This window comes from Chrysemys picta, chromosome 3 (genome assembly GCF_011386835.1).
Source record: "Chrysemys picta bellii isolate R12L10 chromosome 3, ASM1138683v2, whole genome shotgun sequence".
Lineage (NCBI taxonomy): Eukaryota > Metazoa > Chordata > Testudines > Emydidae > Chrysemys > Chrysemys picta.
This window is the reverse complement of record NC_088793.1, coordinates 189,532,142-189,544,355: the sequence shown is the minus strand read 5'-3', so window position 1 is coordinate 189,544,355 and position 12,214 is coordinate 189,532,142. Positions and strand designations below refer to the sequence as shown.

The 12,214-nt window shown below is 47.1% G+C and overlaps 1 protein-coding gene across 4 annotated transcripts in view; it reads left to right on the top strand.

The window, feature by feature from the left end:
- The first annotated feature begins 9,235 nt into the window (after nt 1–9,235).
- Nucleotides 9,236–12,214, top strand: part of XPO1 (exportin 1) — an 80,670-nt gene continuing 77,691 nt past the window's right edge. For 2 of the 4 annotated variants that reach the window (XM_065589656.1, XM_005305641.5), the window contains exon 1: nt 9,236–10,085. The gene's annotated coding sequence lies outside the window, so the exon portion shown is untranslated. The remainder of the gene's footprint in view (nt 10,086–12,214) is intronic. The other 2 variants (XM_065589658.1, XM_065589657.1) reach the window with 2 other exon arrangements.

Genomic DNA, 12,214 nt, shown 5'->3' with positions numbered 1-12,214 from the left:
CTGTGGTCAGCATAGTGTAAGGCCTGGTCTACCCTATGAGATTAGGTCGAATTTAGCAGTGTTAGGTCGATTTTATAATGAATGTGTCTACACAACCAACCCCGTTCCGCTGACCTAAAGGGCTCTTAAAATCAACTGCTGTATTCCTCCCCGACAAGGGGAGTAGCACTAAAATCGACCTTCCTGGGTCGAATTTGGGGTGGTGTAGACGCAGCACTGCAATTTGATGGTATTGCCTCCGGGAGCTATCCCAGAGTGCTCCAATGTGACCGCTCTGGACAGCACTTTCAACTCTGATGCACTAGCCAGATACACAGGAAAAGCACCAGGAACTTTTGAATTTCATTTCCTATTTGGTCAGCGTGGCAAGCTCAGCAGAACAGATGATCATGCAGTCTCAGAATCGCAAATAAGTTCCAGCATGGAGTGAACAGGAGACACTGGATCTGATTGCTGTATGGGGAGAAGAATCTGTGCAGGCAGAACTCCAATCCAGCAGAAGAAATGCTGATATATATGCCAAAATCGCACAGGGCATGGTGGACAGAGGCTACACCAGGGACACACAGCAGTGCCGCATGAAAATTAAGGAGCTCAGACAAGCCTATCAAAAGACAAAGGAGGCAAACAGTCACTCCAGGTCAGAGCCCCATACATGCCACGTCTATGCTCAGCTGCATGCCATTCTAGGGAGGGACCCTACCAGTAACCCACCCTCCGTGGACACCTGCAAGGTAGCAACCTCACTCAACACAGATGAGGATTTTGTGACTGAGGAAGAGGAGGAGGAGAATGCGCAGCAGGCAACTGGAGAATCCATGCTCCCCGGCAGCCAGGACCTTTCCCTCACCCTGGAGCCAATCGCCTTCAGGGTCCGGGAACAATACCCCCCTGGGAGGGTGAGAAGGCACCTCTGGTGAGTGCACATTTGTAACGACACTACAGGGGTTAAAGCAATTGTTTTTAATGTTTGATTTGCCCTGAACAATTGGGATGCATTCGTGGCCAGTATAGCTACTGGAAAAGTCTGTTAACGTGTCTGGGGATGGAGCGGGAATCCACCAGGGACATCTCCATGAAGCTCTCTTGGAGGTACTCTGAAAGCCTTTGCAGAAGGTTTCTGGGGAGGGCTGCCTTATTTTGTCCTCCACAGTAGGACACTTTACCATGCCAAGCCAGTAGCAAATAGTCTAGAATCATTGCAGCACAAAGCATGGCAGTGAATGGTCCTGTGTTTTGGTCGCATTCATGCAATATTCAGTCTTTATCTTTATGTTAGCCTCAGGAGAGTGATATCATTCATGGTCACCTGGTTGAAATAAGGGAAATTTTGTAAGGGACCAGTAATCCCCTCTGTTTGGTGATCCCCGACCCATTAGACCCCGGTCATTCTGGGCTGTTTGCGCTTGGCTAAAAAGGATCATCCCGGAGAATAGCCACGCGGGGGTGGGGGATGGTGAAAGGGTGTGCTGCACATCCACCCCAAAACCGCAGCCCCTCCTTTTAAATGGTAAACCCAACCGGCATTGGTTGCTGTGGGAAAGGAGGGCGCTGCAGTTTGAAACCATTCTCACGTTACGAACGCGGAAGAAGCCAACCCCACGTACCCTTTGGCTTACCATGGCTGCCTGGAAACCGATTTCTGTTGCCCAGCCGTGTGTGATGTGTAACCATACCGGCAGGCGTTCAATATAAAAGGCAAAATGCGACCTTGTATCTAAAACATATGTGCTGTCTGCTGTGAATTGCTTGATTCACTGTGAAAGAGTCTCCCTTTTGTTCTCATAAATGTATCTCCTTAAAATCTACTCTCCCTTTTTCCCGCCCCCGCAGCTGCAAATGTTTCTATGCTCCCCACGTCAACTCCGTCCCTGAGGTTATCGCAGATTAGAAGGCGAAAAAAATGCACTCGCAATGACATGTTTTCCGAGCTCATGCAGTCCTCCCACACTGGAGGCATTCAGTGGCAGAGTCCAGGAAAGCATACAGTGAGCGTGATTGGAACACGCAGGAGGAGATTCTGAGGCTAATGGGGAGCAAATGCACAGATGAGGCATCTGGTGGAGCTGCAGGAAAAGCAACTAGAGTACAGACCTCTGCTGCATCCATTGTGTAACTGCCTGCCCTCCTCACCATTTTCCATATCCTCCTCACCCAGACACCCAAGAATGCGGAGGGGGAGGCTCCAGGCACCCTGCCACTCAACTCTAGGGGATGGCACAAGCAACAGAAGGCTGTCATTCAAACAGCCTTGATTTGTCGTGTGGTTACAATAAGGAATGTGGCCTTGTCCTTCCCTCCTTCCCACCCCATCATCAAACACTTTGTATACCTGGGCTACCTTTTACTAGTCAGAGTTGTCAGTGATCTCAAGTTTTTTTAAATAAATAAAGGATGAATGGATTCAGAACACTAGGGACTTTATTTCCTGTGCCAGCTGTGGTCGAAGAGTGGGTGTGGGGGGGGAGAGATTGGCTTACAGGAAAGTACATTCACCAAAGAGGGCGGGTTTGCATCAAGGACAAACACACACAACTGTCACACCGTAGCCTGATCAGTCATGAAACTGTTTTTCAAAGCCTCTCTGATGCGCAGTGCGCCTCGATGTGCTCTTCTAATTGCCCTGGTGTCTGGCTGTTCAAAATTGGCTGCCAGGCGATTTGCCTCATTCTCCCACCCTGCCATAAACATCTCCCCCTTACTCTCACAGATATTATGGAGCATACAGCAAGCAGCAATAATAATGGGAATATTGCTTTCGCTGAGGTCTAACCTACTCAGCAAACAGTGCCAGCGCCCCTTTAAACATCCAAAGGCACATGCTACCACCATTCTGCACTTGCTCAGCCTATAGTTGAACTGCTCCTTACTGCTGTCCAGGCTGCCTGTGTACGGCTTCATGAGCCATAGGAGCAAGGGGTAGGCTGGGTCCCCAAGGATAATTATTGGCATTTTAACATCCCCAACGGTAATTTTCTGGTCTGGGAAGAAAGTTCCTTCTTGCAGCTTTCCGAACAGCCCGGAGATCCAAAAGATGCGAGCGTCATGCACCTTTCCCGACCATCCCACGTTGATGTCTGTGAAACAGCCCTTGTGATCCACCAGTGCTTGCAACACCAGTGAGAAGTACCCCTTGGGGTTTATATGCTCTTTGGCAAGGTGGTCCGGTGCCAAGATAGGGATATGCGGTCCATCTATCGCCCCACCACAGTTAGGGAATCCCATTGCAGCAAAGCCACCCATTATGATCTGCACATTTCCCAGAGTCACTACCCTCCTTAGCAGAAGGGTATTGATTGCCCTGGCTACTTGGATCACAGCAGCCCCCACGATAGATTTGCCCACTCCGAATTGATTCCCAGCTGACCGGTAGCAATCAGGCATTGCAAGCTTCCACAGGGCTATCACTTCTCAACTGTCAGGGCAGGTCTCATCTTGGTATTCTTGCACTGAGAAAGCAACTCACAAAGTTCCATGAAAATGGCCTTACGCATGCGAAAGTTTTGCAGCCACTGGGAATCATCCCGTACCTGCAACACTGTGCAGTCCCACCAGTCTGTGCTTGTTTGCTGGGCCCAGAATCGGCATTCCACTGTATTAACATGCCCCAATGCTGCTATGATATCCCAACTGCCACATCCTGTGCTTTCAGGAACATCTGTGTCCATGTCCTCCTCACAATCTTCCTCGTACTGGAGGCTCCTAGCTAGGCTCTGCACATACTGCAGGATAACGCACAAGGTATTTACAATGCTCACAAAAGCAGTGTGCAGCTGAGCGGGCTTCATGCTTGCTGTGCTATGGCGTCTGCACAGATAACCCAGAAAAAAAGGCGCAAAATGATTGTTTGCCATTGCTTTCATGGTGGGAGGGAGGGGAGACTGACGACATGTACCCAAAACCGCCCGCGACAATGTTTTTGCCCCATCAGGCATTGGGAGCTTAACGCAGAATTCCAATGGGCAGCAGGGACTTTGGGATAGCTACCCACAGTGCACCACTCCGTGAGTCAATGCCAGCCACGGAATTGAGGACGCACTCCGACGACCTAATGCACTTAGTGGGGACATGCACGATCGACTGTATAAAATCGCTTACTAAAGATAGACTTCTATAAAATTGACCTAATTTCATAGTGTAGACATGCCCTAAGTGTAGACAATGTGTGACCTATGTTGACTATAACAGTTCTCCAGCAGCTGTCCCATAATGCCTGACACTGATTGCTCTAGTCACAATTGTTAACTCCCCTGCCCAGAGGTCAGAGACTGAAAACCAACCCCCCTTTTAAAAGCTCCATGTGTTTTTGAAATGCCTTTTCCTGATTGCCCAGCTTGGTGAGCACATCTAGCAGCTCTGCATTGTTGTGTGCAACTTCCCAATTGAACATGCTGGCTCCAAGTTCCAGATGAACTCCTGTCTGGAGTAGACAGGAGGTACTGGATTTCCTGGGCCTGCGGGGAGAAGCGGCTTTGCAGGCACAGCTATAGAGCAGTCATACAAACATGAACATCTACTAGCAGACTGCATGGGGGATTCAGGCGAAGAGATACAACAGGGATCAGCAGCAGTGCCATGGGAAAGCAAAGAAACTTTGGCAGGCATGCCATGATTTCCCAAGACAGTGAGTCAGATGATGGCAAACTCCATACTGATATACCTACCCATGGTGCACTGCACATCAACATAAGCATTCCTGGGGAGTATGCACAGCACTGATGCAAGTAGCCAAGTACGCATGTGCCAATACTAACTGGAGCAGCTTTACACTGATATAACTTACATCAATCAACATTTGTAGTGTAGACATGGCCTTAGTTCTGCAGAGTCCATGTAAAGAAATGTGTAGGTAGTTTTTCTTTCTTCAGGCTTTTTCCACCAAAGAATAAGGTCTATCATCTCATTGCTCAGACGACATGTGTAGCGCAATGAAAAGCCATTAGTTCCACGATGCAAGATGATTATGATATTTAGAGTCTGTGAGCATTAAAAAGGTTTGCAATGGAACTACTGGAGTTCCTAATAACTCAATTTAAGCATGATACTTTTCCAAAAAGGTTCCTAAGGACAGGTGAATGAAACAAATTCTGATTTTCTAGCTCAAACTGCTTTTGAGACGCCATTCCAAAAAACAAGGTCTTAAAGTGAAAACTCTCATACTTTCTATCATATCTTAAATTTGATTCAACAATGTTTCTCTGACAGAGGATCAAACAAACAAAACATTGGGTGTTTATTGTCTTAGTTTTGACAAAGTGAAGAGGTGCGGTACCAAAATCCATTTTATAATGGAAAGCTATCTGCAATCTTCTAATCTGCCTTCCATAATAGACACACATTCGTACAAACATAGGGCAGGACCATGTCATCAGTTATTAAGCAGAAATCACCAATGATATAATAGAGACTTCTGCTTACGAACTATTGGTATGATAAAGGTCCATAACTTGGCAAAAAGATGGACTATAATATTTTATTCAGAACTAGAAACCTAACTTATTATCGTTTTTTCTTATTAACCTTTTATCAGATACAGCAGAGGCAAAGGTGTTTTAAATTGCATAGAGAAGGCAGGAGATATATGGAAGAAAGTAACGCAAAAGCGAAATATAGGATATTTCACATTCCCAACTCCGGTCTGTGTAAAGTAGGTAAAATACAATCTTGCACTTCTATTGGTATTTTCTTTACAATGCAACACACTGTGAAGATCACACACATGTTTTCTCACAATTACTTAAACTAAATAGTGTAACTTTTACATCATATGCCTTTTTGACCCTAACAAGTGATTAAAACCGTAGGTATTTAAAAAAAAAATGTATTGCCACTAACTTATATTTGCTGTTGTATTCATTTCAACTTGGTCAATGAAACAGACAAGTCAATTTCACTTTTGTCTCTAGCCTATTTTACTATCACTTTCAGGTTCTAGTGCATTGTGCTGCAGTATTTGATTTTAGGTGTGGGGGCAGATTTTCTCATATACCTACCCAACTCACAGTTCATTCGTATACATTCTCCTATTTAAACCATGGTGGTATTATTTTACAGGGTCTACAACTAGAGACTTTTTAAAATCTTCAAACAACCCCCTTCCCTCCCCCCCCAGTTGAGGTGTTTATAGTCCATAGACTAGACTAAGTGACAGAGCTCATGGTCAAATGAGCATTGTAGTTTCCGATATCAAGTAGTTATGACTCTAATACATTCAGAAACATCTGATGTGGACAGTGATTATGTTGGTGGAGGAGGATGGGGGCATCTTTACTACATTCGCATACTTCCAGTTTTATTTTAAACAATGGAAAGCCAGGAATTTAAGATTTTTTTTTTAAAAATCAGTCTTTCAGTGACTTTTCTCCTTAAGTTACATCAAGGAAGCAAGCAAGCAAAGCTTCACAGACCTATGTTGGCAGTCAAAATTAAGTCTCCTTGTAGATACACTTTGGCCAATAATACATAACCCCTGAGAATTCCCTACGCAGTGATATTTGGTACCACATGAACCCCTTCATAGATCTTTTACTATCTCTTTTACCTTCAGTGATACAATCAAGAGATCTGGGTGTAGTATTTTCCCCTTTGGAAATACAAAGGGAACCAATCACTTCTTACAAAAGCAGGTTTCGTTGATATTCTTAGGCTGCTTTTTATAATTTTTCTTCCCTGGACTGTCGTGTTGTGTTTTTATTTAAAAATATCCACCACCATAATGTGATGAAGGCTTACTCATGATACCATATATGGCCAGCTATAGTCTTAAGTGCCAATGTATATTTCATCTGCAGCCTTTAATGGGACTACTGTTTAAGTACTTCGCATGTAAAGTGAGAAATCCTGATTAGGTAAGCACTAAAGCATCTAGCAAAAGTACAACATACATTTTTCTGTATAGTAAAACAAAGAACAAAAGTAGAATAAAAAGCATTGAACCTCAAGAAGCACTGGTTGAGTTCTTCTCATCCCATGCATGTCACCGGAAGTATTATGTGGCATGGCTTTTTGTAACTTAAAAGACTAATTGTAATTGACCTAAATTTTCTAAGGTATAGTGATTTGGGGAGTCTTAGTTTTGGGATGTCAGTTTAACACACCTTAAAGGAACTTGATTTTGTGAGGGCAAGCAGTCTTTTACAGGGTTTCAAGTTAGCCATCCCATCATCAATAGTTACTTGTGAAAATTTACACAAAAGTGTCTAAACACAAGTTGTATATGTTTTTCCTCCTATTTGGCTATATACTTTTAAATCAGCATCTTCAACCCCTATGAAATAAAGTAAATAATCTGTCTTTAAGAGAAAAAGCACCAATATGACAAAGCATGTTACAACTGAAAGGCATCACTTTTATGTTGCCAAGGAAACTCCTTGTGCTAGGGATTTGGTGCTCAAATCATGGTGTTGTTGATTCAAATCCCACTTGAAAAAGAAAACTGTTTAAGAATATATGTTGTAAAAATCTATACTTTTTTTTATAGGAAGGAGGGTTAAATACTTTAAAAGTGCATTAGAAGATTCAAACATCTTGTCTCCCATTAAAAATTTGTAATATGTTACAACACAAACTCCTACCTACAGTATTTCCCAAGCAGTATTTGAATAGACCCTACTACTTAGCATACTGATTCTGGGAACCGTATTCCTTGTTATGCCAATACTTATTGAAAATGAGTGTAATTAAACACATTCACATATAACAATGCTATTGCAAAAAGAAAGCAAATCAGGGTTACCATATTTTCCCAAAGGGAAAAGATGACACTGCTTGGGCTGGCCCAAGGCCCCCCACAGGGCCACTCTGAGCCCCTCCCCCCCCTGCAGGAGGGACTGGCCCAAGCCCCCCTGTAGCCCAAGGCTCCCCTCCACCTGCTGTGCATGGGGCCAGCCCAAGACCCTCTGCTACCTGCTCCCGCAGGGCAGGGCTGACCCGGCCCGAACCGCTCCTCTCCCCTCACACGTTCCTCCGTGCCCTTCTAGGGGTCGCATCCCACTTTTTTGGCAAAACTGTTCATTTGTCCAGTTTGCTCTTGCCAACTGATGCTCACTTGGGAAGAGCAAACAGACAACCACCGTTTTGCCATAAAAAAGAAAAAGTCACGACAGGGCTTAAAAAAGGACTGTCCAGCCAAAACGGGATGTATGGTCACCCTATAATTAGATTATCATGTCCCCATCAATGAGTGGTTATTAAGGGCCTCCTCCTCCCACCCTCTCAAGTCACATCCCTTGTCAGTGAATTGCTTCTCGAAGAGAAAAAGCAAGGAGTCCTTGTGGCACCCTAGAGACTAAAAAAATTATTTGGGCATAAGCTTTTGTGGGTCCCACAAAAGCTTATGCCCAAATAAATGTGTTCGTCTCTAAGGTGCCACAAGGACTCCTCGTTGTTTTTGCTGATACAGACTAACAGGGCTACCACTCTCAAATCTTCTTGAAGAGCGTTGCAGTCATCGCGTGGCCAGTTTTAGCCACCAGAGAGCAGGATAGCGCTGTCCCAACACCCCCCATTCAGTATAAAATGCTAACAGGCCAGGCATTCCCGGTTCGGCCAGGGACTACCTGCACTGTGGGCCCTGGACGAGTCACTTACCCTCTGTGCCTGCTACCCTGCCTCATAGGGGTGCTGTGAAGACAAAGACTCTAATAATGGCTGTGAGGCGCTACGGTGATGGGGCCATACAAGTACCCGAGGGAGATAACCGCAGGGCTCCCTTTGACACACACACACAGCAGCCCCCCCCCCCGGTTTTCTCTATGAGACCATCTCCTGCTGCCCCAACAAACCAGCGCCAGCCGCACCCACTAGCCCCTGCTCCCTCCCGGCGAACGCTGAGACAGAAGCCCCTCCTGCTGCTGCTGCTACTAGGAACAATCCCGCGGGAGGGCCCTACAAGCGCCACACTCGCTTAGCTCCCGCTATCTCTCCCCGCGCTTTCTCGGCGCCTCGCTACCCGTTCTACGCAACCGCGCGCCCTTCTACATTCACAGTCGTAAAAAGCTTCAATCGAACTCCTACGTCATTCCAAGCGCCCAACCAATCGGCGGCCGGTAAAAACTGCGCCCGCGGGTCCGGAGCTGTGGGCGGGCATCGCCCTTGAGCGACAGCTCTGCGCGGCCAGTCAGCAAGGGTTGCCGCTCCACCACCTCCCCCCTCTGCGGGCAAATCGCTGCTGGAGAGTAGGCGGGGCCTCCCGCTCCTCCCCGTCACGGCAGCGCAGCAGACGGACAAGCCCCTTGTCCAATGAGAGGCGAGGCCGCCTGCGCAGCGACTGTGTTCGGAACCAATGGGAGCAGCAGCTGGGCGGAGGCCCGAGGTTTCCAAACGCTTCGCGGCGCCATGGGCTGAAAACTAAACCGAGATGGAATCTCCCAGTCTGAACCGGTTTGAGCCGGTTCCGAGTCTGTGGCACTAGGAGGGGGAGAAACGCTGCGCTCACTCCCTGCCGCCGCCGCTGCCTCCGTCGCTGTGTGTGTGACCTGCTCACAGGGGAGCCCGCAGGGGGAGCCGCCGACACATCCACGGGGGCAAAGTTTAGTGCGAGCGGGGGGGAGATGGGGGTGAACTGAGCACCGGCCAGATCAGGGGGAGCAGCGGGGGCCCGGGCAGGCAGAGACTCAGCCAGAGGAGCCCGGGGCCTGGGGAGCGAGAGACCCGGGGCCCACCAACGCAGCGACTCAGCGGGGCCTGGGGAACTAGGGAATCAAGGAGCTCCAGGAAAGCAACGAGCCGGGGCTTGGGGAGCCAGAGCCAAGCAGCCGGGAAGGGAGGGGCTCCATCCCCTGCGCTGGGCGGCCTTGGCCCTGGAGCGGGGAGTTGGGGGCCGAGTCCTTGCAGGGCGAGCCAGGGAGCAAGTGAGCCTGGCCAAGGGGTAGCAGCAGCCCGCGCTGAGCGTGTGTCATACAACCAGCCCAGTGCACGCTTGTCTTGGAGGCGGTGGGGGAAGAAGGTTGACACCAATAAACGCTCAGTAGGGGAGAGGGCGCGCGCGTGTGTGATTTCTCCTAATTTTTTTTTGGTGTGGTTGGAAACTTCACACTCCCGCCCGTATTTTTTTTTTAAAGGCAGAGGCTGTAAAAACTATTTAGGTAAGTAACTCTTAATACTGTGGGGCTGGGAATCGTGGGGTGCGGGGTTAGACGTATTGGGGGCGACAGTGGGAGGACTAAAAGGGGCCAGAAGCAAAAGGGTGGATGTGTGTGGCGGGCAGAAAGTCTGTGGGATTTAAGACTCGGAGCGGGAGAATTGTGCTCTTTGGGGTACCACCATCAGACGTGTCGGCAATGCAATTGGGAGCACAGATTCTACCACTGATGCCATGGATGTGGGGAAAGCAGGAGCGTGTGAGAAGATGTTGTTGGGAGGCTGCTGTGAGGGCTCGTGGGGGGTAGATTATGGTCATTTTGTGCCTTTCGTTATAGGTGAAGTGTGGGACTGGGGCTGGCGTTGGGAACTCGGGAAACTAGGGACATAATCTGTAAATTATTAGGAGTGGAAGTTTCCAGAAATATTTTTGTGTGTCTGTGCAGCAGTATTGAAACGTCCGCCTGGATCACGTGGGGCGGCCCTGTATACAACGCAGGGACCGAGAGGAGGGAGGGGCTGCAGTGTCCCTGCTGCTCTCTGCAAAGAAACCCACCAAACCGCCTTCTATTCCTAACCCCCTGCAACCCTCCCCTCTCTCCCCCCCCTCCCCCGGTCCGGTAGATATTTTAGTATTAACGGTCTGTTAGGCAAACCGATTGGCGTGTAGTTGAGTGTTTTAATGGTATAAATGTTCCATGTACTGCGGTATTCCTGCTGCTTTGCAAGGGAAGTCAGCAACGGCCTTTACACTGGGTGGGTGTGCGTCTGTGTGTTCAAATGTGTGTGACTGCTGTATTTGTGTACATCAAATATCTTGCTGATAATAATTCGAATGAATTTACATTGACTTGGATACATGTTCGGCAATCTGATGTGTCTGCAGCTTTGCAAGGAAATTTAACCAAAGTTCTGCTACCCATTATTGCTATACACACATGTATACGGGGGGGGGGGGGGGGAACAAGCTCGTTCATTAGTGGCTGGAACTGCGGTATTAACTTTAATATAAATGCACTACATTTTTGTATGTTTGGTGTGGTGTGCTGTGCATGTCTAATTGTGCATAGGCTGTACAGTTGGAAGAAACTGAACTTTTAATTGCCTGATATAAATAATCCACAGTTAGTATGTAAGAGTGTGGTGGGATACTGATTTGACTTCCATTGTAGTTAGAACTGGAGCTGTTCGCTCGCTGAGTGGGGCGGGGTAACTGTATGTTTCTCCTACTTCTATACTTAAATGAAGCGTGCTGCTGCCCCCGCGCAGCCCGAAGTAGCGTAGCTGTCTCTTTGTAGAGAGTTGTATTTGACCTAGAGTTTAACTCGCGTGTTTTAAAGCAGTCTTTTACTTGGGTTTTGCGTGTATGTTCTAATTCACCCAGCCCAAATAATTTTTAAATTGCTATTCTAATCTGTTTATGGAAAGGTAATTGGTACACTTAGTATAAGTATTCTTGCACTTCATTGCACAAGGCCACTGAAACATTGGGTAGCTATGAAAGCAGTAAGTCTCCATTCTTCTGGGCTTCGGCAAGTGTCAGATTCTTCCCACGTTTATTAATTTTAATATTATTTGGTTTGTTTTCACTCCAGTTTTATTAGAACTGTTGCATTAATATATTGTGGCATTTAGAAGCGTTTTTAGGTGCAGGCTGATCTATGTATGGGGGTGGGAGTCTAGCAGATCGCATGCAATACTGTAGACTTGATGTAGGCACATTATTAGGAGTAGGGAATCAAGTTAATCGCAGTTGGCATTGACCACAAAGCCGCCATTTTTGTGTTTCAGTTCACCAGTAGGTAGGTCATTTTGAAGATAATACTGGGAGTGGCAAAGTGCTCTATTAGAAATGTTTCCTTTCTGCTTCCACGCGACTAATAACTTCGAGTCACGTGGAGGCTGAAGTGCGCTTTTAAGACCGTTTTAAAGCAATTGGAGGTGGCTTATACCTAAATTGAATGTGTCTGTCAATTTAAACGTTGGTTAGATTTAAAAGCAGCTTTCCTACTTCACTGTTTAGCCATGTGCAGCAGATGCAAACGGAAGGGGGTGTGTCTGACTGTGAATTCGGTGGAGGGGGAGTTAAATGTAACTGGAAGATTATATGAATTGAACAGTTTTACTGCTTTTT